Source organism: Manacus candei, unplaced genomic scaffold (genome assembly GCF_025592945.1).
Source record: "Manacus candei isolate 608988 ecotype Guabito, Panama unplaced genomic scaffold, ASM2559294v1 h1tg000015l, whole genome shotgun sequence".
NCBI lineage: Eukaryota > Metazoa > Chordata > Aves > Passeriformes > Pipridae > Manacus > Manacus candei.
The window spans coordinates 13,540,290-13,564,034 of NW_026138063.1; the positions used below are offsets into that span (position 1 = coordinate 13,540,290).

The 23,745-nt window shown below is 37.9% G+C and overlaps 1 long non-coding RNA gene across 1 annotated transcript in view; it reads right to left on the reverse strand.

The window, feature by feature from the left end:
- Positions 1–226: 226 nt before the first annotated feature.
- The window catches only part of LOC127468341 (uncharacterized), a 37,855-nt gene continuing 14,336 nt past the window's right edge, over positions 227–23,745 (reverse strand). The window contains exons 2-3 of the long non-coding RNA XR_007903527.1: positions 8,521–8,582; positions 227–1,035 (exon numbers count right to left, since the gene is read on the reverse strand). This is a non-coding gene — a long non-coding RNA (uncharacterized LOC127468341). The remainder of the gene's footprint in view (positions 1,036–8,520; positions 8,583–23,745) is intronic.

Below are 23,745 nucleotides of genomic sequence, written 5' to 3' on the forward strand. Positions count from 1 at the left end.
TTGGTCCTTGAGCCAGCACACTGCAATGACTGCTCTTCTAGTGAATATCCTCTTACTCTGATGCCTTAAGGTCCATCTGTATTTTTGATTTTTTCTAATTTTTACAAGCTTTATAAGTAGTTATATAGCAGAAGTAGATTTAGAAGCAGCATGACTTATTCCCTTACACTTAGCACAGAAACTACACACATGCCCCAACCCTATTACCCCATTCCATGCTCCCCATATCAATTCTACCCCCTAAATTCCAGTAGAAATGTCTCTCTTTAAGATAGGCATCTTCTGTTAAAGGATATCTAATCCTGGCCTGAACTGCAAAAGTACAGTCAAAAACTGGGTGAATATATGCCCCCTGTACCCTGAAGAAGATGAAGATTGATGAAGAGGTGGTCTTAGAGACCCTATCCCCAGTTCCCAAGGGGTGTGACTGAGGGTGGTCCAGGGCAAAAGCCAGTGGGTGGACAAAACCTGGGACTGGACAGACAATATTATAAATTGTAGCATCTGTATAGAGGGGCACGTGTGTGTCTTGTATTCTTATGCCTAGGCACAAAATTAAAACCCCTTTCCTTGTCTCACCTTCAAAACTAAATTGCCTCAGAGTTTTTTTCTCTCTGAATTTTCTTTGTCTTTACTCTCATTGATAGTCATTTCTATTTTGTCTCATACTATCCTTTGAGAGGGCCATGAGGGAGCTGTGAAACATCCTGGCTTAGAGCAGTCTCCACTGAAGGAAGCCCAAGCATGCTGGCAGCCAGTGATTGGAGAAGTACAGCCAAGCACAGGAATCTTTATGTACAAGCCTGGTTCCTCTCCTCTTCCTCCCGCCTCTGCCACTGGCTGCTGCTGGAAGTAGGACTCTGCCTGAGAGACCTTTGCTCTTATCCAGTTGTTCTTATGCTAAAACTTTTATGTTGTGCTTTGATTTTTCTTCTGTTTTTGCAGATAGTCAGATTTCTGAAGGATAAAAGGACGAGAAGAAAGTTCCCAATTTTTTTCACACTTCTGTACTTCTCAGTTTAGTCTGTTCACTGCCTAGAAGGAGGAAAGAAAATGAAAAGGAGAACAAATGTCATGGCATTCCTGCCTTCCTGAGGCTGGTAATTCAGCCAGTTGCAGTCTCAGCCTCTTATAGCTTAGTTTTCCCAATAGTTTTAGGAACATTCCCCGCAACCTTGGTTCTCAGATGTCAGAACTGATAGAGAGCTATGGGAAATAAGTTGGTACCTAGCAATCTTTCGTAATTTTTCCCAAAATCTTTGAAATTTTTTGTGAATTACCCATAAAAGACAGTTTTTCTAGAGCAAGTTTATTTATTATCTATCAAAATACTTCTGTTTATCCTTCATTTTCTTAATTTTTGCTTACTTGCTTAAGCACCATGCTTTCCTGTGAAGTTTGGATAGGAATATTCTTGAATGTTTTGCTAGTGTAAGTTCCAAGATTGGACACATTACTACAACGTATGGGTTCTTTTGAAAAATGTGAGATTTTAACTGGTTTTTACTTTTCAGCAGAGGAGTCCAACACAGTAATCCACAAATTAAGAATGATCGAATGCTTTATTTGGTAGTTCCCATTGGACATGTATTGTATTTAAAGGTTTAAGTATGCCTTGATGAAAGTCTTTGCCTTTAGCTGTTCATTGCTATTTTATCTATTTCTTCAGCTGTGAAAAGCTTTTTTGTTTGGTTGAGGCTTGTTTATTTCTCACTGGTAAACTTTTCTAGTATTTTAAAATTCTGCATTACAAACAGGTTTGAATTTTGGCTTCTCTTTGCAGTATTTTACAAGGACAGAGATTTTACACACTAAATTGCTTTCCAGAAAACACAACTGTAAAAAAAAAAAGTGAAGTCACTCTGTCTATACTTTGTCCTCTTGAAACTTATTCCCTTTAAAAAGGGTCTGTGTAATTTTACATAATTATTTTGGCAAGAATGTTTATTGCCCAGCTGGGTGAAATTATTAATGTACCTCTCAAGCTGCATTTTCAAAGATCAGTAATACGTATATAAACCTTTTTGAGGGTCCTTGATATGTAGGATTTTTATTGGAGACCCTTGTTTCACTTCAGTAAAAGGATGACACAAGATATTTACTTTAAAATGTCTTTGACATCCTCCTGAGAATGTTTTGATAGAATGGCATACATTTGGTTACAATTAGTAAGCCAAACAATTTTCCATTGTTATCTCACTGTGTTTGTCTAGAGCCTGTAAGGAGCTTTCAGAAAATATCCATCTCCATGTTTTAGTTAATTGATTGCATGTTCAGTAGGATTATTCATTTTATAAAGCTCCTTGTCCTTTTAATTTTATCACAGGGATTTTACACAAAGGCATGTGGTGGAAAGCAAAAGGGAAATACTGGCACGGTTAAGCATAAAGAGATATTGTAGTTGTATCAAGGCTAATATTCCTGTGTGTGGGAAAAAATTCCAATGTGTTCCTGCTGCTTCTGGGTGCAAGACGTTATACCTGAGGGCTGAAAGTAATAGTTGCTGGTGTGAAAGTATTCACCAATATCAAGTGCAGATGAATGCTTTTGGACCCAACTGAAAGCTGAGTTAGGAATACTTTAGCTTAATATTTGAACTTGTACTTTTAGTATAATAAATGATGGGTGACTTAATTTTATTTAAACTTTATTAGCAGTGTGATTAAAGGACTCAAATCCTTATCTGACACCTTTGCTACATTGTGATTTCTTTGGTTATTTGCCATTTTATTTATAAACTAGAATCTCATCTTTTCTTTTGTATGTTAGCTGAAATACATCTTTCTGTTGAATGTCTTACTTTCTAAACAGAGATTGGCAAGTCTCAGCTAAGATCATTGTCTGTCTTTTTTAGGTAGTAAACTTATCTTGGTATGCACATCCCATCTTACTTACAGCTGTTTGGTGGTTACATGGTTAAGCTGAATATAATGTGAATTAGTGTCTATGTCACAGAAATTCCCCGTGCAATTATCACCCCTTGGAACTGCTGCAGTGCCAGGTTTAGGCCTGATAGCAGAAACTGGTGCTTCTCTACATCCTTTTATCATCCTCTTTTGTTTACACTCTTTTTGGAGAAATCACTGATCACAACTCCTGTAATGGTAGGTACATGCTGGCAGCAGAGAAATCCAGAGCTTATAGTGCTATTCTGCTTGATAAACCTGTGTCCTTGAAGTCTCCTGGATCTCTACCCTGTCAGACTGGTAAAGCCATGCTGCTTTTATGAATTCCTGGTGGGAGTGGTCAATACTGAATTGAATAACTCCCTTTTGAATTATATCTTTAACAAAACAATTCTTGAAAAGCCTGCTCAATTTTGGATGGGTGCACAGGAAGAAAAGGGATGGTACTTGAAGTACTTTCTGCAGTTGCTGCCTCTGCTCCCTCACCAGGGTGGGAAATGACAGAGTTGCACAGGGCTGTCCTCTGATGCTGTCCTGTCCTACACTGCCTCCAGTCAGCACTGCAAGAGGAAGTCACTGTTGTGGGTCTCTGCACGACTGGCACACAAATTGCACCTTGGCCAACTGTGCACCAACACTTCTGTGCAATGAAATCACACTGCCTGGTGTCTCCAAAGTTGAAATCAGGAGTTTGGGCCCCTCAGTGCATGCCAACATCAAATTCAGGCCTTTTAATCTCCTTTTCATCAGAGCTAAGTTATGTCAGTTCATGTTCTCTAGAGCAGTTTGAATTCAAGTTAGCTGGTGATTAAGGTACTTTGAGTGAATTGGATGCTGGTAGGAGTGTTTGTTCAAAGGGTTAACTTAACCTCCCCAAGGTTGTAATGGACACTGGAAGATCAAAAGCTCCTCCAGACTGTCAAAGAGAGGGGAAAAAAAGAATTGCCTGCTTTTACAGTTTTCAGTCAATGTCTTCCTTCTGGAAAGAAAGTCTGTGTTTAACATACTTAAACTTATGGTACGAACTACTCATTTTGTTTCTAATTGTAAACGTAATTTGTTTGGTCTTTCAGTTCTTTGGATTTATGCAGTAGCCGTGTTTGTCAAAGTATTTGGCACCAGTGACATCATTTCTGTTGAAATGCCGGACAGCGTGATGAGTCTCAGATGTTAACGCACACCAAAAGTCGAGAACGAATAAAATATAAAGATCAACTGTAACAGCTATGGAGGTAATAAAAAGTAATTCTGTTTTCTTCTAATATTCAAAGATAATTATTTATATTTGTTTGAGGTTTGTTTTGCATAAATGATCAATTAGGGACTGTGCTCAATATAAGGGCAGACTGAGATGTGAATTTGGATGAACACTGAATAAAGCATGATTTAACTTCATGATTGCACTATTTCCTTTGTGTTTTTTTTCCAATCTTTTACACTTTGCATGTATAGATTATGATATATGCAAAATATGTGTACTGAGACCTAAATGTGCCTCTTTCTGAACTGCCAGAATGTAACGTGTCATTCGGATAATGGTCATGCATGGTTATGTCAGCACATCATGTTTTCTAATGTACTGTAACATGACATGCCAATGTAACCAAGAGTAGCACCATTTCCTAATGACATGTCATGTCTGTGAAATGTAAAAAGGATATGACTTACTGAGAATAGGGCTTGATTTCTTTTTAATTTTAAAATAAAATATCTCTCTGTGTACTTTATCCAGCTCCAAAAGTAGCTTGCATAAAAGTATGGTTTAGGTGCATAAGGGGAAAAATCATAAAGGTACCCAGGCATGGTTCCATATTAACCACATTTCTACCCAAGTGTTTCATGCTTCCCACGTTTGGTGTAGGAAACACTAACAAATAATACATCCAACCATCCAGAGCACTCTCAGATGGATAAGACTTACCTGACTGATATTGTCGTGGAAAATCAAGCAGAGGTGCTCCCTTAATTTTCTTCCAACAATGAACATTTTCTTTAGATCATTCTGTTGTCTAAATACTGTTCACTGTCATGAAAAATTTTCATATACACAGCTAAAAATTTACTTGGAAAATGTCTACTTATTTGTCAAATATGTTTCCTTAATTTATTGCACCAGTTCTCCAGGCTTTATAGGCATAAGACAAATTGTATTAAAGCCACAGAGAGAAAAAAGAAATTTAGACTTTTCATATTGGAGTATTGAGTCCTATAAAAATGAATAATCAGTTTGATGTATAACTCATATGTTGCTGTCTTCTCTTAAAAGACTTCACATCAGAAAAGAAATATAGAAATATATCAAAACATAAGCTTGTTTCAGTTCTCAGTAGATTATTCTTAATCTCTTTATTTGGACTGAAAGTTTTCTCTTTAGTCTTAATACAAGTTTTCTGAAACCTGAAAGCAGAGGCAGTAGTGATGGCATTGTTGTGGTGCAATTTTCACTGTGCTGCTTGGTTTTGAGCCATATGACATTCATATTGCTGAGTATGAGGGAATTATTCTGAAATTACTTGGATTTTTCTTAACTTTTCTTTCAGGCTGCGTGGTATTTTGGGAATAAACATGGAAAAACAGATCAACTTATATTATTCTTTCTGTTTACAGGACTGTACTCAATTTACATTCTGATGTTGATACACAAAGGCTATAGGATTTTGTCAAGGGCTTCTAAAGCTTTTAAGACTTCCAGGTGAGTCTTTCAGATACCCCTACTAAACCCAGCATATCTACAGGATTTTGTTAGATCTCATTTTCAAAATCACTTTTGTTATTTAGGGGTCTAATTCACTGTTCTGAAAGCAACTTGGATGCTTAATACATTAGATCTCCCTGACCTTCAAAGGGACATCTAAGCATTTATGGTCAGATACTGAACATAAGAGAAGCTTGGTAGGACTCTTTTTATAGTGTTTCATCACCTCAATCCCTTTGAAATCACTTTAAACACTTTCCTTCAATTTAAAAAATGGGGCATGAATTTCTAAATCATATGTGTACTTATGAAAATATTACCTGTAATTTATTTAAACCTTGTGAATACCCCAGGAAAAAGATGTGTTGTGGATGCAGTGCGTTAGTATAAAATGTGTTCTATGAATTTTGGGACAAATCCTGGGTTTTGTCACTAATGTGTCATTTTAGTCATTACTTGCTGAGATATATCATTAGAAATCTCAGTCACATAGGCCATGCTTAAATTACATATCAGATGACCCAAATGTTTAAGGCAAGATGGTGTAATTCAGCATCACTTTAAGCAATTTATGCCACTGAAGATCAACACCCTCAAAGTCCTGCATCTTCCTGAGTGGAATTATTTCACCTTCTCAAGTCTTTTCTTACATCTTCTCATTTTAGTCAGGACCCCTTACCTTCCCATCCCCATCTTATCTGACTGGCTTGAGGTACTGATGCAATTACTGTCTCCATATACTCTCTACAATTAGTCTTAAAAACCATAAAAATTTCACCTGAAACACAAACGTACCTGTTTTAGATAGTTTGTGAAAATAGTAAAGGAGAAAATCTCAAGGGGGTAAAGAAATAGAGAGCTTTGCTGAAGGGTGAGCAAAATGTACCTGTTAGTTACATAAAGTTATGATAATACAATATCCTATTGTGTAATGAGATATGACACAATGTAATATTTTTTGTATGCTTTAGTGTCAGTTTTAATTGCTGAACATTTAATAGGTTTGCAAACAGAATAGTTAGATTTGCCATTTACCAGTTTTACTTTTCTTTTTTTTTTTTTTTTTTTAATACTTTCATCCATTTTCCAGCAGTCATTCCCTTTCCTTTCCATTATGGTCAGAAAACTGTGCTATGACATGCTGAAAAATGTTTACTAACGTTATTAAAGGTCACATTCAGAGCTATTGATTACAGATGCAGTGACTTCTTGCCAGGCCACTGTGTTTATGCCAAACTCTGTCATCAGGCTCTCTGCTGACATAGTGCAGTGGCTTTTCATTGTTTCTGTTTAAAATCCATGGCACTACATTTTCCAGAAACCCTGTATGTGATGTTGGGCTCACACTTTGCAGCTGTCTCTGTAGTTCTTAGAAAGGTGAAAAAGCAATGACTTAACACTCTGTACTACCCAAGTCTGATTTTTTTTTTTTTTGTCTAAGGTCACCTTATATTTGTAGATCTTGGAAAAAGATCATGAATATTTATGATGGCATCAAAAAATCAAGCAGCTGCAAATTGTTTACAACATTTTTAAGAATATGAAACCAGCTTCTACTATAAATCAAATACATCTGTTAGAACTGGATGAAAACTGAAAGCTCTTCGGTTCCATCCTATCCTCTGAGCATTGAAAAATCATTGGTAGCATGATTCCAAAACATTAATGTGGACTGTATAGACAAAAGGTAGAACCTGAAGTAATGTATCAAATTAATCATTCTAAAGATAGCACTTGAAATTAGTTTAATGAAATATTAATTTGAAATAGATGCCATAAAACTTTGTGGAAACTTCCAAAATGTAGAATCATGGTCTGCCTAAAATTTTGTCTCATTATGCTTTTTTCCTGCTTTAAGAAAAATTCTTCTGTAACACAGCACCTCAGATCTGCATATTTGAAGTGCACATTAAAAATGTGCACAACATTTTCTTCAAATATTTGTTGAATTTTTCCTGTACAGGACCATGATTTACAATCTGCTGCAAATTTAATAGCTAGCTGGAGAAATAGGCAGAAGTAATCAATTTTAAATCTTGGCACTGCTGGTATATTGGTATTTAGATGGCATTTATTGTATGAAAACATCAAAACATTTGGTTTTGTTCAAACCAGAGGAATAATGTGTGTGCTTTAGATGAGCTGCACTACTTGCCTAAAAATTATCTTGAATGAGAGGGAAAACTGTTCATCCCTTAGGACTATGATTTTCAAACTTTTTCTTGCCAAGTACTGCCATCAGCAGCAGTGGTGACAGCAGCCTCAGCCTGCAGCTCCACACGGGCTCACATCAGGGTGCAGGCTCTTGTGTGTCTCTTGTGATATGCGGGTTGCAACTTGGGAGTGTCTGTATTAGAGCTCTTAATTCATTAAAATACAACTGTGCTAATAAATAAACTCTCTGATTTAGAGAGACTACAATTGCATTTTACCTCTCCTTGAGAGGTTTCATATTTTCCGTATTTGGGGTCTCCATTTCTTCCTACCATTTAAATGGTACTTGTACTGTCCCTCAGTTTTTCACTGAAGTACTTTTGACTCAGAAAGTGTGTGGGATTTTAGGTTCTTCCCATTTCATGTTTAAAGGATAATTCAAAGACCTGTATGGTCAGAGGTACCCCTACACTTTGCAAGAAGATCTTTTTCAACTGCCATATAGTTCCCTCCATTCGACACTCTGAAAAATAAACTCCCTTTCTTTTCCTGCTGCCCAGTGTTACAGATTGTCACAGGCTATCCATCCCTGAGCAGCATTGCATTACAATTCAAGTAAACCTCCTTCAACCAGCATGCAAGACTTCATCAGAAGGCAAAACGCTAGTCTGAGAGGATAATAACTGAGACATTCTTTTAATAAGGACCATTTTTAAATGTTAAGAATGACTTGTTTTAATTGCAGGAGAGGAAAGGAACTCCTACCAAGAGTCAAAGAGATCCCCCAGCGCTCTCTGAAGTCTTCAAATTGTCTTGTATAGAAATGCCTGAGAATCAGAAATTAAAAAAAGTTATAAAAAATTTCCAGCCATTTTACTGTAAAGTTCATCTGAGGAGTTTATTCTCTTCTGAAATTAAAAATTTTGCTTTAGTTTAAAATTAGGATACTTGACTACCCTATTTACTGAAGGCAAATCACAAGACTCATTTTATAGACCCAACTTTTGCTGAGTTTGTGTAAGCAGGGATGCAGAACAATTATGATTAAAACCATTCTTTTCAATCTACTATACAATATCCACCTGTTCTGTCAGACAGCAGGAATGTATGCCACAAATACAGACTACTGTGGTGACAGCAGCAGGTGTATGGCAGCAACAACTAATCAAATCAGCTGAATCGGAGGTGTGAGTCACATTGCACTTCTGTGCAATGAAAACGACCAGAAAGGAGAGAGCTAAATGATGGTGAATTTTCGTTTTGTTTCATTTTTAAGAACTGTCTTTAAATTATAGGCGATGCAACTGCAACAGTACAAGAAAAAAATAATGAAGAATTGAAAGGAAAATGACACTTCGTTGCTGCAAAGGACAGGCAGAGTGAGATAGGTATAAGAGACAACCATTGTAATCACTCTGAAAAAGCAAGGCATGGGTTTTGATTTTCCTAAAGAAGCAAATGCAAAAGAACTCTTGTCTGTACCATATGACTCATGATGCTTCTTTACTAGGCTTAAAGAGAATTGAACTTGAGTAATAGCACCATTAGAGCTCTTTACCAGGAGCTAGTTCCTGTGGTTTCACTGGGTCCAGCTGCTGATGACTCACAGAGGAAGTGGCAGAGATTAGGTGCACAGGGAAAAAATCAGAACAGCTCAGAAATAAAGCAAATCAACCAAGCATTACCTTTTGTGCACAACAGAACAATGGCTTAACAACTAAGGTTCAAAATGATCCGTCTTATTCCCCTCATTTATGCTATTCCTGTTGGAAAGACCACCAGGAAACATGTGAACCACTGTGGAATACACACTGTAATCCATGGAACATCTCAATTAATATTCCCTCTTGACTACAGCTAGAACAATACATAGCATCAAGCAGTTTAATCTCCGGCAATAATGCCTTTTGTAAGATCAAGAGGTCTTTCCCTTGAATTAAGGTTTAAGTGAGGATTTTGAAAATTAGTTAGGTATTCTGCATAACGTCTAGTGGTGGCTACAGGTTCCATAAGTAATAGCTAGGTAAAATGGCTAGACACAGACTGGTTTTCATTAGAAATGTTGTTATTAGTAATTTCTCCTTTGTAAATTCGCATTGGGTTCCCTGTAGAAGAGAGTTAATTCCTCCAGCAGGCTTTGTTATGAACAGATATATAAACAGCTCGTATAAAATTTAAATGTTGCCTCTAGTACTCAGTTCTGAGCTACAAAACTATGTCCCCAGCAGCAAAAAGTTAAAATATGTAACTTAAAAGGGAGGATACGGGAGGAAAAATTCTGGATCTTGTTTAAATTACTAATGTACAGTAGTAGTCCTGCTGTTGGATCACATCACTACAGTCTTGGACACATAGCTCAGGGGATGTTTTCTTCTTGAAAACTGCAAACAGTTAAGGCTCTAAATTCCTTGGGGAGGAGTTCCATCTGAGTTGATATAGATTGATAATGTATCTTATTACAGAAAGATAAGACTACTTTGACGAGATTGTACCACTTCTTTAAAAAAAAAATATTTGAAAAGTATGATTAAGTACTAAAAGCACCCTAGGAAAAAAATATTGCAGATTTTGCTAGGTCAGCAATTTATCCTTGTTTTTAAAAATAAATTGGAATAGATAATTTCACTTACATTCCACTTTCTATTTTGCATAAGAATTTCAGAGGTAAGATCAGTTAGTTATTATACAGAGATACATTTTATAAACATTTGCTTTAGTGATTAATGTAAAACAATTCACAGCCATCTCTTTAGAATATTAAGTAACGCACTGTACTTTATGTGTTTACCATGAGCTGGCGTTTCAAACCCCACAAGGTGACTGTGTGACACTGGTACATGGCCTCTGCCACACAGTTTTGAAGAGGCCCATACTACCTTCAGCTTCAGCTGCACTCCAGCTTATGCAATAAGCACTTGAAAAAGTATTACCAGTAAGAAAGATGCTTCTGCTGGTGTTTTCCTGTATGGAGAACTAAGCACAAATTCACTTCTTGGCCTCAGTTCTCCCGAGGCAGGGCTGCATTATCTGCAGTAAGCAATAAAGGCTGCGTTTAAGATATCAAAGACTGTGCTGTGCATTTGTGATGGCTGGCGAGGTGCCGCCGTCTGCAGCACTGTGGGTGGCTGGGGGTGTGTAGGGTGCTGCCATGGCTGTCCTGGGCACTGACCTGGGACACCGTGGGATTTGGGGAGAGCTGCACCAGCTGTCCTGAAATTCCTCTTCCCTGCATGCAGCCACATGGCCTTCACGCACTCAGAAGTACATGGATGGATCAGGTCAGTTAATTTACTCTTTTTTAAAAGTCAGTTATTTTATGTTTAAATATTTTCAGTCATCTCCTTCACATTGACTCTTTGGCATGTATGTGAAGGTGAAAGGGATGAACCCTTACTCCTATCAATGCCATAAATATAGATTATGGGAGGGGGGAAAAAAGTTAAATGGAGTTAATATGCATTAGAAATTGTTTATTTGATACTATTATACTATCCCTTTAAGATATGCTAATATGAACTGGCTGTCAATACAACATCACTTAGTTGGTTTTCATCTGGACCTTAGAGCACAACAAAATTATTAGTACATAAATCTCTACTAATTTACTCTAGATTATGATTCTTTCATCAACATGCACATATAAATTATATCATTAATCATAATGATTTCTTTCAGTATTCATACATAGTTTCTTGGGAATCCCACTGTAATTCAGCATGAATTAATGTCCACTTATTGGAAAACACTACCTACATTGATATTTCTAGGGAAAAAAACCAACAACTGTGATGCATCTTAAACTACAGCCTAATTGACCGGGGTGCTGGTAAACAACCACCAAAGGAGCGTCACTGCAGGTAAAGGAAAGTTGTCTTAAAGGCAGTTTGTTCCAAAGCTCATTAGGCCAGATGGCAGCCTGTCTTCTAGGAGCACGTAAAGCACTTATGAGGGAACGGGGAACTTCTCTCTCCTTCACCCTGCCCTGGGGGAGAATGGTGTGAATACGCAGAGTGAGGGGAGAGCTGAAGCAGGAGGGCATCACTAGATGCTGGAGAAGGCAGTGCAAAACCATCTGCTGCACTTTTTTGACAGGGCTGCATCAGTCTTAAGGAGTAACACTTTCTAATTGGCCTCAACAATAAATTGCACTGAGAGAAGCAGCAGTATCCATCCACTTTTCTGCAGAGTGTTTTTTAGCCATGAATTATATGCTTGGAAGTGGCTGGCCCATAGATTGAGCAGGTTGAGGATCCATGGGTGGAGTGCCTCGGCCTCAGTTTCCCCCTCCTAAGAAATGCAGCTGCCTCCTTGAGAAGTGCTGTGCCCTTTCTGGAGGTGAAGTAGGATATTACTTAATCTAGCTATCAAATATATAAATGGAACATACATATATACATATGCATGCTTCATAAGTGAGACAGTGAGGGGGAAAAAAAGGAACTTCTGACTACAACGAAAGATTCATTAGGAAAAATGAACTAATCAGTGCTCTCCAAGGAGAAATTCATTCTGTTTAGGAGGCCGTACCCTCTGCTGCTGCACGTACTTAATATAATTTATATTATTATTTAAATCACTGCGTAAATTTTAGATACTTTTAAAAATCAAGTTAATGGACCATACTTTACTGCTTAGCATCATTTATATCAAGAATTAGTGGCTGTGGAGATAATATACGTTAACACAGAGGAGAAAACACAAACAAGCAAATATCATAAAACTCATCTGTAGCACGAGCTTAAAATACAGCTGCAGAAATGAGCCCTTGGAAGTTGTGTATTTTGTGGTACAGCCTTTCCTTTAAGTTGTGTGCACCCTTTTGTGTAAGTACAAGGTATTCTTGAAATTGCCTACCACCACACAGGGGGCCCAGCCTTGCACCAACCTGTTATGGCAGAATATTTATTGTTCTGGGAAATATCTCCCTCTCCTCACTTCGGATACAAAGGAAGACAAGAATACAGCATGGCTTTCCCATAGCCATAAGAGGAAGTGACAATTTAAGGAATTCTTGGGGAGAACACAGGCACCTATAAAAACTGCTTAGGAGCTGAAGAAAGAGTCTGAGACACTTTAAACAGACACAGCCTAGAAACAAAGAAAGAAGGAAATAAAGATAATAGGAAACTGAAAGAGTAAGAGGATTCTGGCAGCTGAAACAAATCCAGGGCCTTCTGCCCCGGGCTCTTTAAAAGGCAGAATATATTCCCTGAAAATATCTTACCTGTACCAGGCAATAAAACAGCTGTGCATCATTGCTTGCTTCAGGATAGCTGTGCTTTATTTCATTCCTCTTTTTTTTTTTTTTTTTTTTTAACAAGAAACCCAGTTGCTTAAGCTTTGACACAAAGTCTTTGAGAGCCCTGGATTCCTGTCAACGTCATGCTGAAGCTCATGTCACCGAAGTGACCGATCAAGCTGCCATGGGAGAGTGTTACAGAGATGGGATGGCCAAGGGGGTGCAACAGGCACAGGGGAGGAGAGAGACAGACCCTGGGAGGTTGGCAGCACCTGTGGCAGCAAGTCCAATGGTACACAGGTAGTGCAAAGGGATGGTGCTAGCACTTCTTGTTTCATACAATCATAAAATAGTCTGGCTTAGAAAATATCTTAGAGATCATCTAGTTCCAAACCCTCTGCCATGGACAGGGACACCGTCCACTTCTCCAGCTTATTTTATGTTGTTCCTGAAAATCAGGAGTGATATACTTCTTGGAGTAGAAAAAAAAACCAACCCACAGCTGTGTCCAGGAGGTGTGAGAGGGAATCTGGAAGGCAATGAGCTAATCAGGGACAGTACTTCTTATCTCACTGGAGAAAGTGTCACTTATCCCATCAATTAGGCATCTCTCTCTGTGGGGAAGATAGAATGTTTCTTCAGATTTGAGAATTACTTTCTGATTAATTACTTATGTACAATTTCACTAAACATGGTCTTCCAATACAAAAGGTTTGAAGCTGAGAATGCTCTGTTTGTGCATCTCGTGACTCAGGCCTAAATTCATCCATATTTCATATTCCCTCATTTGCAGTCTGTTTCTTCCTGCCTGACTTATAAACTTTCTACTTAGTAAAAGTTGTGAGGTCTTTCCATCTAGCAAATGAAGCTCCAGGTATAAATTCTTTGCTGTTACCACAGTGCAAAGACAGACAAAAAAAGTAAGCTTTTATTAACAGATATGAACAGGACCTCAGCAAGCCCTGACAAAGTAGCTGTAGTCAAAATCTAATTTTAAACACAGAGAGCAAAATGCATAGACCACACATTGGCACATCCTCTTAGCATTGACTAAACTTATATTCTGCCAAGGAGACGGTGAGAAAAGCTGTTTACCTGTGTGCTGATTTATTCCTACTTAAGGTTTGTTCCTTTGGGAAATGCAAGTCATTTTTTACAAAGCTGTGTTTTACCTTGCAGTTTGGAACCCAAAAAGTCAGTTAATTCCTGAATGTGATGTTGGATAAAATTGTTTTTCTTTCAAGAAACCTGCAACAATTATGTTTTGGTTGACTCATTTCAGATAACGGTAATTGTTTAAACAATTGCTGTACCTAAATTATTAGTTGCTGCCTGAGTGACTGCCTGCATTGCTGGGTCACCTGACAGTTTCGTAGGAGCATTTTTATTGCCCGTACGTAAATAATTTTCTTATTAATTCACAAGCTGCTGCCTCAGATACTCCCTTTGTATCATCTGTGTATTACTTGGGGTCTGAAGCTAAGTGGGTAGATTGCTCACAGCAACGTATTTCATGCATGTCCTTTGGTTTCGGATGCAGCACGCACTTCCAGCTGTCCGGGAGCGCCTCCATTACCCAGTCTTGTGGTAGAGCAAATAGCATTCTGGCCTCAGTCTTCGAGCAGTAGATTAGTGACAGCAGTAGGCAGACAACTTTTGTCCCCAGGGAATGTTAGAAATCTAGAGCTAGAAATAGATGGATTAACTGAAATGCAACCCAACCTCTGATCTACATTATTGTCTCTGTTCTTTATCTCACAAGGGAAGCAGAGATAAAGAGTGATAGACACTGATAATGATGGAAGTCCGCGATAATACACCGAAGTGATAAACTTCTTTGTGGCCCTCATTGTGCCCAGTTGTCTTCAGCTGGTTATGAGCTCTAGCCTCAAGCTATTTACACCATGATCAGGCTAGTAATTAGCAAAATGTTTAATATAATATAGAAGCAATTAGGAGGTGATAACATGCAATTAAGATGTGTTTTCAGATTAAAGATTTTATAGTGCTCTCTTTCTTGAAAAGATAAAGTGCCTATCTCAAAATGTCAAACTGCAGTGATTTAATCTGAGTTATTTTCAATTAATATGCATGTATTCTTGCGATGTGTTCACCGTTGTTATTGACATTGATAAATTAAGCTCATCCCAGCAGAATTTATCCTTGAGTCGCTCTATATTTCCTGAATGTCAGTTCTTTATTCGTATTTTTTTTATGCCTACAAGCTGTGCACGATCTAACTCTAAGTCCCTTGATTCATCCCTGGGATTACAGTAATGTGTCAGTCTGAGTGGAACAATAATCTGAAAGGGCATTGTTATAAATAGTGTGTTAGAATATAATTGTTTGTCATGTCGTTTCTCCCCTTTAAATTCCTCTGAGTCCTCTTTAAGTAATTTAGACAGCTAGAATGACAAGAGTCTTGAGACTTCACTTATAGAGTTGTCCAACCAGTCTTCAGCCTACCCTGTCTTTTGAGACTGTCTCATCTGCAAAGTAGGAAGTGCAAAGAACAGATGAGTTCCGACTACACTGTGGATTTGTTATGAGATTTTGCTCAGGCCATTTATAGAACAATGTAAATGCTACTGATACTAATTTTGCCCAGGCTAGTCAACAAAAATGCTTTTACAATAGCCATTAGGGTGCTTCCTATCATCATTAAATAAGTTAAAATCCTAAAGATGGTTTTCAATAAAATTCCTAATAAAATAATTTTTAAAAAAAAGACCAGAGACAGGAAAGACATAGGGGTTTTGTTATTGTTTTTAGTGGTACCAGCTTTTTAGCAAAAGTAGTAGTACTTCCAAGGAAAAAAATTGCTAGAAATGAGTGTCCAGTTAGATCATCCAGTCCAGTTCCTGGATCATGCAGTGTTATTCTTTGTAACTCATTTTTCTGCTGCTTGGTGCTCTCTAGGTTTTTCAGAAATGCAGCAAAGCATCCAAATATCAGAGGATTTGCATACAGCATGTATCAGAAAGGATTTTCTCAATTTAACAGTTATTTCTTCTATTTCTGCTAAGTATTTCCCCATAGTTAATCCTAACACTTTCCAAATATTTGTGTTTATGTATCTTCTCTTGTTCTTTCTATGGTTCACTTTATGATATTTAGTTCATATGTGGTATCAAAAAAGCAAGTTAGCTGACAGTCTTTGCTAAGCAAGGCAATTTGTATTTGGCTTTATGTCATCCAACTGTGATTAAACTCTTTTGAGACTATGGATTTAGTAAAGTAAGATGATATAACTCGTCACAGCTTATGCTGACTGGCCAGTCACTGTTATCATTTAGTCAGCTAACCCAGTTCTTCATGGGGCTGCTTGAACACATTGAAATGTTGCTATTTGACAATCCCTGAGTCACTGTTGGTCAACCCAGGCATATTTGATTCTCACCTGTAAATAAACACCTGTAATATTCTTCATTAATTCTGCAGCCCAACTTCCAGCCTCTCAGCGTCTCTCAGGTAAGTCACTTGGGACATAGAACAAAATGCAGCTCTTGAATGTTATCTGTGAATACCACGGTGTTGTATCCTTCGACTCACCTTCACAGAACTTTAAAAGACGGGCAAAGAAAAAACCAACACAATTAAAGAGAGCTGCTAAAATCTATAGAAGTGTCAGCTGATACCACTGTTCATTATACAGATAAAGTTATTGACTTTTACATATATAAATGATCTGGGAAAAGCTACATGAAAACTTGAAAAAAAGACTTTTTTTTGCCAAAAGGAAAAATACGATTAAGAACCTCCGCTGAAATTTGTTGGTGAGTATGTGAACATCTCACTGCCCCTGAATCAACAAGGGATAAGATTAGCTTTACTCAGCTCATTTACCCTATCAGTACTGAGGTCAGACAAAAAGCAGTGACAATGTAGCTGGAAAGTCCTAATAGCCTGGTTTGTCTTTGGTCAGCACCAGAAGTATGACCAGTTATGTCCTGTCTACACTGAAAGCCTTGAACCAAAAAGAATTATAACATTTCCTTCTCCTGGTTGATAAGTAATTCTGTGGGAGTAGTTTTGCTCCAGGGACTATGGCTGGGACTTGCTGGATGCGTCATCCAGAAGGGGTGCAGCAGTGGGTGTGAGGTGGAGTCTGTAGCACGGGGACAGGTATTCCAGCCTGTCCCTGCCAGGGTGCTTCAGGCAGCCTGATGGTGAAGTGGGTCATCTGGACTCCAGCACATGAGATTTTGGGGTGATTCCTTGTATGTTGGCCAAGCAGTGCACGGAGGTCAGGGGAGCAGTCAACGTCACCTTTTCAAAGATCACCCCATTGTTCCTGCTGAAGCACAGGAAAGTCTCTGGTTTCCTATGTTCTCTCCCTGAACAAGTAGTGCAGTACTCCAGAGGTATTGACAGAGGGAGGTAGTAAATAAGGTTGGAAAAGTGCAGGATAGGAATAAAAAAATCTTAATGTTGACCATATAAGATTAATACATAAACAAACAGAGCAGCCACACAGATGTGTTAATGCCATTGGGATATTAACTGAGAGAGGTATTTCTGTTCTGGATTTGCCTCTAGCTACAATTATAAGACCATTTGTACAGTATATTTTAGTTTAATATTTTTCTTTACAGGCACTCCATCAATGTCATATACAGAGTTTACTGAATTATGCCGCTCACATATTTAATAACAAATAATCCTTGCAGGAACTATTATGGATTTAAGTGCGATTATAGTAAGGATGTCCAATAGCTACTTTAACTTATAAAAATATCCATTTTGCAAAGTTGCATACTTAATTATATTGTAGCCTAGAAGTGTATCAGTTTTAATTTAATTAATTTAATTTAATGAGATCTTTGACTTTTTATTAAAAATTATGTGCATTACAAAATTTTCTCAAATAATGTTTGTGGTCATTATATTATCCCCTCATAGATGAGTTATGTGACATTTAAAATAATTTTACAAACTGTGCTAAAGTGAGTTCTGCTTGCTGCTTCTGGGTTAATTTCTGCATTAGTGAATTCAGAATCGGGTCCAATATTTCATGCAGATGGTCTTTCTTGTATGATGTAAGAGGAAAGTGAAAAATTTTCACTTGATCAACAGTGTCAGTCAGCAAAAGAAAAGGTAGTGTTCTTTTTTCTTGTGTTTGTTTCTCTGTTTTCACATTTATGTAATGCACATTTAAGAAAAGAGAGGAAAACAGATTTTTGCAGTGCTACCTTTGAACCTTAGAGTTGCTTTACAACACTTATTGCATTACTAACAAGCCACAGGTGTACACTACAGGAGCGGGTGAAAATGTAATTGAGGGGTATGATGACAGTTAATTGTCCATAATGTATTTATCCCAAGATGCACTTATGCATCTGTTATATATTTAGGTATTTGTTACTGGTAGCTGTGGTGATACTTAAGCAGAGGGGCATCTATATCTAAAAGACAATAAAAAAGGAAAATGCTATCAAGGGGCCCTAAAGTGGCAAGACAAAGAAAGTTCGTCTCTTTTTCACTGTCTCTGAAATGAATAGGTCTATTTATTTCAATGGGATTTTTTTTTTCCACATATGCCATACTAAGGTTTGAGTACAAAACACTTGACTCCTGTTTCTGGGTGTACTACAGAACTGAATTACTTGATTACCTGCAGGCATTTTACTAGTGATGTATTTTGATATTTGCCTTTCTAATATAGTTTCTTCTCTGTTTCAACTTATTGTTGTTATAAAACAGCCTTGCACAATAGACTAAAGTAGTGTCTATTCACCCATTGACACATAGAGGATTTATGTGTGGGAGTAACCCACAAACTTCCCCTCCTCTTTATTGCCTTCCCTCCATGCATGCCTTGAGAATAGATGTGATAATTAGTCATCTACTTTTATCTATATTTGTATGCCATCCAGACATTTAAGATGAGAACAACAAGTTACTGTATTGAAGCAGTGTCCTGAATTCAAAATGCAGTGATACAGCTTGGATGACTTTGGAATATTGTACATTTTTTGGGCCTACTTCTGATCTCTGTGAAATCAACAGCAAAACTCCCACAAGAGTCAGCAGTGAGGCAAAACGAGACTGAAAAAATGAGGTTATGGTTTTTGGGATTGTTCAGCAGGAGTCAAATAACTGAAACCAAACCATGTATCTTTAAAATTCAGTGTAGATTAGACTAATAACAAAATCATTTTAGGGCGGTGGTTGGTATCAGTAAGAGACACTCAGTGAATAGCTGATGCTTGCAAAGGTTAGAAGGTAAATGGACAAGTTGTATGAGGGGATGGCTCACCCCACATCAGGCAGAGCGAGCACCGAGATGCTCACCCTGAGCTATGCAACGTGTTAACTTTCTAATCAGTCTGTCTTTCTTGCTGTGCTGCTGGCCTTGCATTTGGATTTGCTTGCACAGACTCCCATCAACTTTAACAGGATTCTGTAAGGGGGACAGTAGTTCCACTACATATAAGATTGGGGCCCATACAACCACATTATCTTAAAAGACCAGAACTCAGTTCATATCAGAAGCTGTTTGCTCATTTGAAACTGGCTAAACATTAGCATCTTAGAAATATTATCTGAAGTTGCTGAACACTGATATTAACCTACTGCATGCTTGGAGAGCTCTGATAAAATGCATTTGCTGTGGTAATTGTTATATTATGTTCAGAAAAGTGCCAAGAACATAATTGCTTGCAAAATGACTGTGCAGTTCAGCTTTAATCTACATGGCAAAATTGTTTACTAAAATAAAAAAAAAAATCCAAGTCTTTGCATGAACAAATATATTCAGAAGTAGACTCTTTATTAAACTTTAAACACCAAAATTGTACTATTTGTAGCATTTGCTGTTTGTTAAAAACAAAAATGAAAAGCACATAGCACCCGAGAAAACGCAACAAAAAACAAAACCCCCAAAACACAACAAACCTAAACCACCAGAGGATGATTTCCTTAAGAATGTTCTCTCAGGTATGTCCAGAATATTAATTAGGCCCATCTATTTCTGTCGGATAATAACAATGTCCAAGAACTGAATAGAATCTGTGACCTGTGAAAGGGCCATTCATATGCTTTAGTCTGCCTTAGCGCATTCCTTAACAAGTGAACATAGACCTTTTTCATAGTCATCCTAAATGTTTCAACTGTGTGTTTCATGGTTTGGTTCTTGTGTCTCCAAAACACATAGCTTTTCCCCCCCCCTCTTTCTTTCTTTTCTTTTCTGTCTCTTTACTCTCTCTTTTTTTTTTTTTTTTTCAGTCTAGTGGGAAGTATTCCATGCTCTCCTCATTTAAATGCTTATGCCTTTATGGTTATTTTTACTGCCATACCTATGGGGCTTCTTACTGTATTGCCTGTAGCTGAATGATATTTTAAAGGAATTAAATTTATTCAGTTTAAACCTTCAGGGGGATACAACAATATCTTAAACAATTAGCAATAATTAAAAAGCATCTATTCGAACTGTGCAAAAAGCAAATAGATTTAATTTAAATACAGTAGTCAGGCCTAAAGGTTTTTTTCATTAAAACCGGGAAGGGTCTTGGCTCATTCCAACCCGTTCTTTTTTTTAGGCATCTTTTCAGCAGTTACTTTTTTAAAGTTTTTTGGCAGTTGTTGGTTCAGAGCATTTCCCAGAGGGTTTGTGTTAGGCATTCCCAAAGCCTCCACAGGACTGACCTAGGTATGCTGCTTCATTGCCTAATCTGAGACCAGAGGTTGAGCTGCTTTGGAGCCTTAAGAGCCTTCTCTGTTTAATGAGACTTTTCTGTGTTCACACTGGCTGTACAAGCATATCTGAATTACCATAATCTAATGGAGATACAATCAAATATATGTAATTACTGTGTATCCCAGTAACTATAATTACAATAAACACCAAAATGACATTAGAAATATTTTAAGGTCTTACCAACAAATCTCTGTTCAGTGTGTGATCCTTGGATTTGGTTGGATTTGCTGTAGTGACTCTCCTTTGACACAGCAAAATGTGTGATCAGAGCCATTTTCACAAGAGGCATCAGTGCCAGAAGCAGTTTCTCCTGCTGCCGGTCACCAGACACAGTAGAGGGTACCTTCAGGTGGGACTTCAGAAGCTACCTGTGGCTGGACCTCAGTCAGAGCTCCTTCACAAGGCAGCCCCAAGCCATCCTGCTTGATTATAATGCATGTTTGGGAATGTAAAGTCAGATACGGGATGGAACCAGGACATTTTAATTTGTGCTATTATGACTGAATTAGGGTCATCCCTTGCTTGTCTCTGATTTTCTCCCTCCCTCTCTGTTCAAAATTATGTTCACATTTTTCTTGGAGACTGTAGCGCCAAAAATGCTTCTGGGGTACAGTGTTACTGAAGTATTTTTGGTAGCAGTTCTTAGTTAAAGGTGCTCATCCCTACCTGAATACTCTTGGTCTCACAGCACAGCTTATTCAACAGAAAAGAAACGTACTGACACATAATGGAGATGAGTGCATGGCAGCCAGGGACAGGGAGGATTCCAGAGGGCTAAGCCTGAGCAGCAACTGCTCGTGCCAGTGGAGAACTGTACTTGTCCTGGATTATAATCAAAATAGCATAGATTCAAACTGACAAAGTTTTGTTTGCATAGTTTATCAAGATGCTTAAAGACACTTGGATTCAGGTAGCCTTTTTTTTTTTTTTTTAATTTATCCAAAAATGCATATATTCTATTGTGGTTTGGGGTTTTTTTCAGCTTGAAGTCTGAGAATATTTTCATAAGGAGATGTAAGGGAAGAGATAAATTCTAGACAGTTTGTTGTAAGTGCCAAAGAAAGTGACAGCTATCTACATGAGCAAAATTTCTAACAGTGCCTCACATCCAGTGGAAAATGCTTAAGAGTCCACAAATAGAAAAAGGTTAAAAACTACTGACCTAAATAATTGGTTCAATTTTCAAGACTGCTGAGCATCCAACTGTTCTCATTGATTATAAACAGATGATGATAACGAATAACAGCTCCCATAGTTCATGAAAGGCATCTTTTCTGGGGAACTTGTCCACAGATGCTTAGAAGAAGGATACATCTAATACAAGTCTTTGATAAGGAGGAACATTTCTCCCTTGGTTGTCTATTTTGTATGCATAGTGTACATAAATATTTTTGCTTTCACACTATCTTATGTTTCTTAGAACTCAGTTTAGAATTGAACTGTAGCTGATAAGAGAAAGCATAAGACAAGATCTTAGTTTCATGGATTGTATGCTGCCTCATGCTTCAGTCTTGAAACTGCTTTCATATTTACTGTATTATTTGACCACCTTTTTAAAACTTAGTAAATTCAGCATCCTGTAATACAGAGGCGTTAGAAAAATGTATAAATAATCTGTTAAATTTCATACAAGCTTTAGATCTTTTCTTGGTTGCTGCATCCAACAGGTTTTGTGTTTTGATTTCATATTTTTGTGGTAAATACAGAAGAGCTGTGTTGTTTACTGGGAGAAAATTTATACCAAGTGTTACCAGGAGAAAATTGAAGCTTGCATTTTAATTTAAAATTCTGAACACTCTCCTTAAAATTTTTCTTTTTGATGTTGTCATTCATATACTTCAGATCTCTTGGATTTTAATTAATTTTAATTAATCTTTTGAACGTTTTTGCAGGATTGATGTGGGCAGTGAATTTTTTCAGTCTTGTTATGCAATAGTAGTGCTTTTGTCTGCCAAGAATCTAAGCTGAAAATGTCTACAGTTGTTTGGTCAAAGAGGATTGGATTAGAGAACACCTAGGCAAATTTGACATCCACAAGTCTCTGGGTCCTGATGGGATTCATTCACGAGTGCTGAGAGAGCTGGGGGACACTATAGCGAGGCCACTCACAATCATCTTTGTAAGCTCGTGGCAATCAGGAGAGGTGCCTGAGGACTGGAAGAAAGCAAATGCCGCCCTGCTCTTCAAAAAGGGCAAGAAGGAGAACCTAGGGAAACTACTGGCCAGTCAGCCTCACATCAATCCCTGGGAAGGTGTGGGTCCAGCAGAGGGCAACAAAAATGATTAAGGGACTGGAGCACTTCTCTCACAAGGAAAGGCTGAGGGAAATGGGCCTGTTCAGCCTCATGAAGAGACGTCTGAGAGGGCACCTCATCTATGTCCATAAGTATCTGAAGTGACAGTGTCAAGAGGACGGAGCCAAGTTCTACTCTCTGGTGCCAAGCAACAGGACAAGAGGCAATAGGCAGAAATTGATGCATAGGAAGTTCCACCTGAATATGAAGAACTACTTTACTGTGCAGGTGACCACACACTGGAACAGATTGCCAGGAGAGGTTGTGGAGTCACCCTCACTGGAGGCCTTCAAGAACCATCTGGATGCAATTCTCTGCCATGTGCTCTAGGATGACCCTTCTTAAGCAGGAAGGTTGGACCAGATGACCCACTGTGGTCCCTTTTCACCTCACCCGTTCTGTGATTCTGTTAAAGGCTTATCAGTGTATTCAAAACATCTGTCTTGTAAAATAATAACCTTGGTCCATCTTGTAATATTCTATACCACTCTGATCTATCAGTACTTTGGATAGCTATGGTTACACCAAAACTAGCTTCTTGCAAAAGGGTGCACATCCTGTAAGTGAAGGCATTAAGTTGCAGTACTGACATTAGCTGGAACCAGTTTAAGTTATACACAGATGAAGCCATCTGATTAGAACCCCACTAGGACAGTATTTGTATAAACTCTTGATTAAATCAGTAATCTACTTTCAGGAACTTTTAAAGATGTTGAGCTGAACTCCTTCCCCCAAAATCCTTAAGACCACTGCTTAAA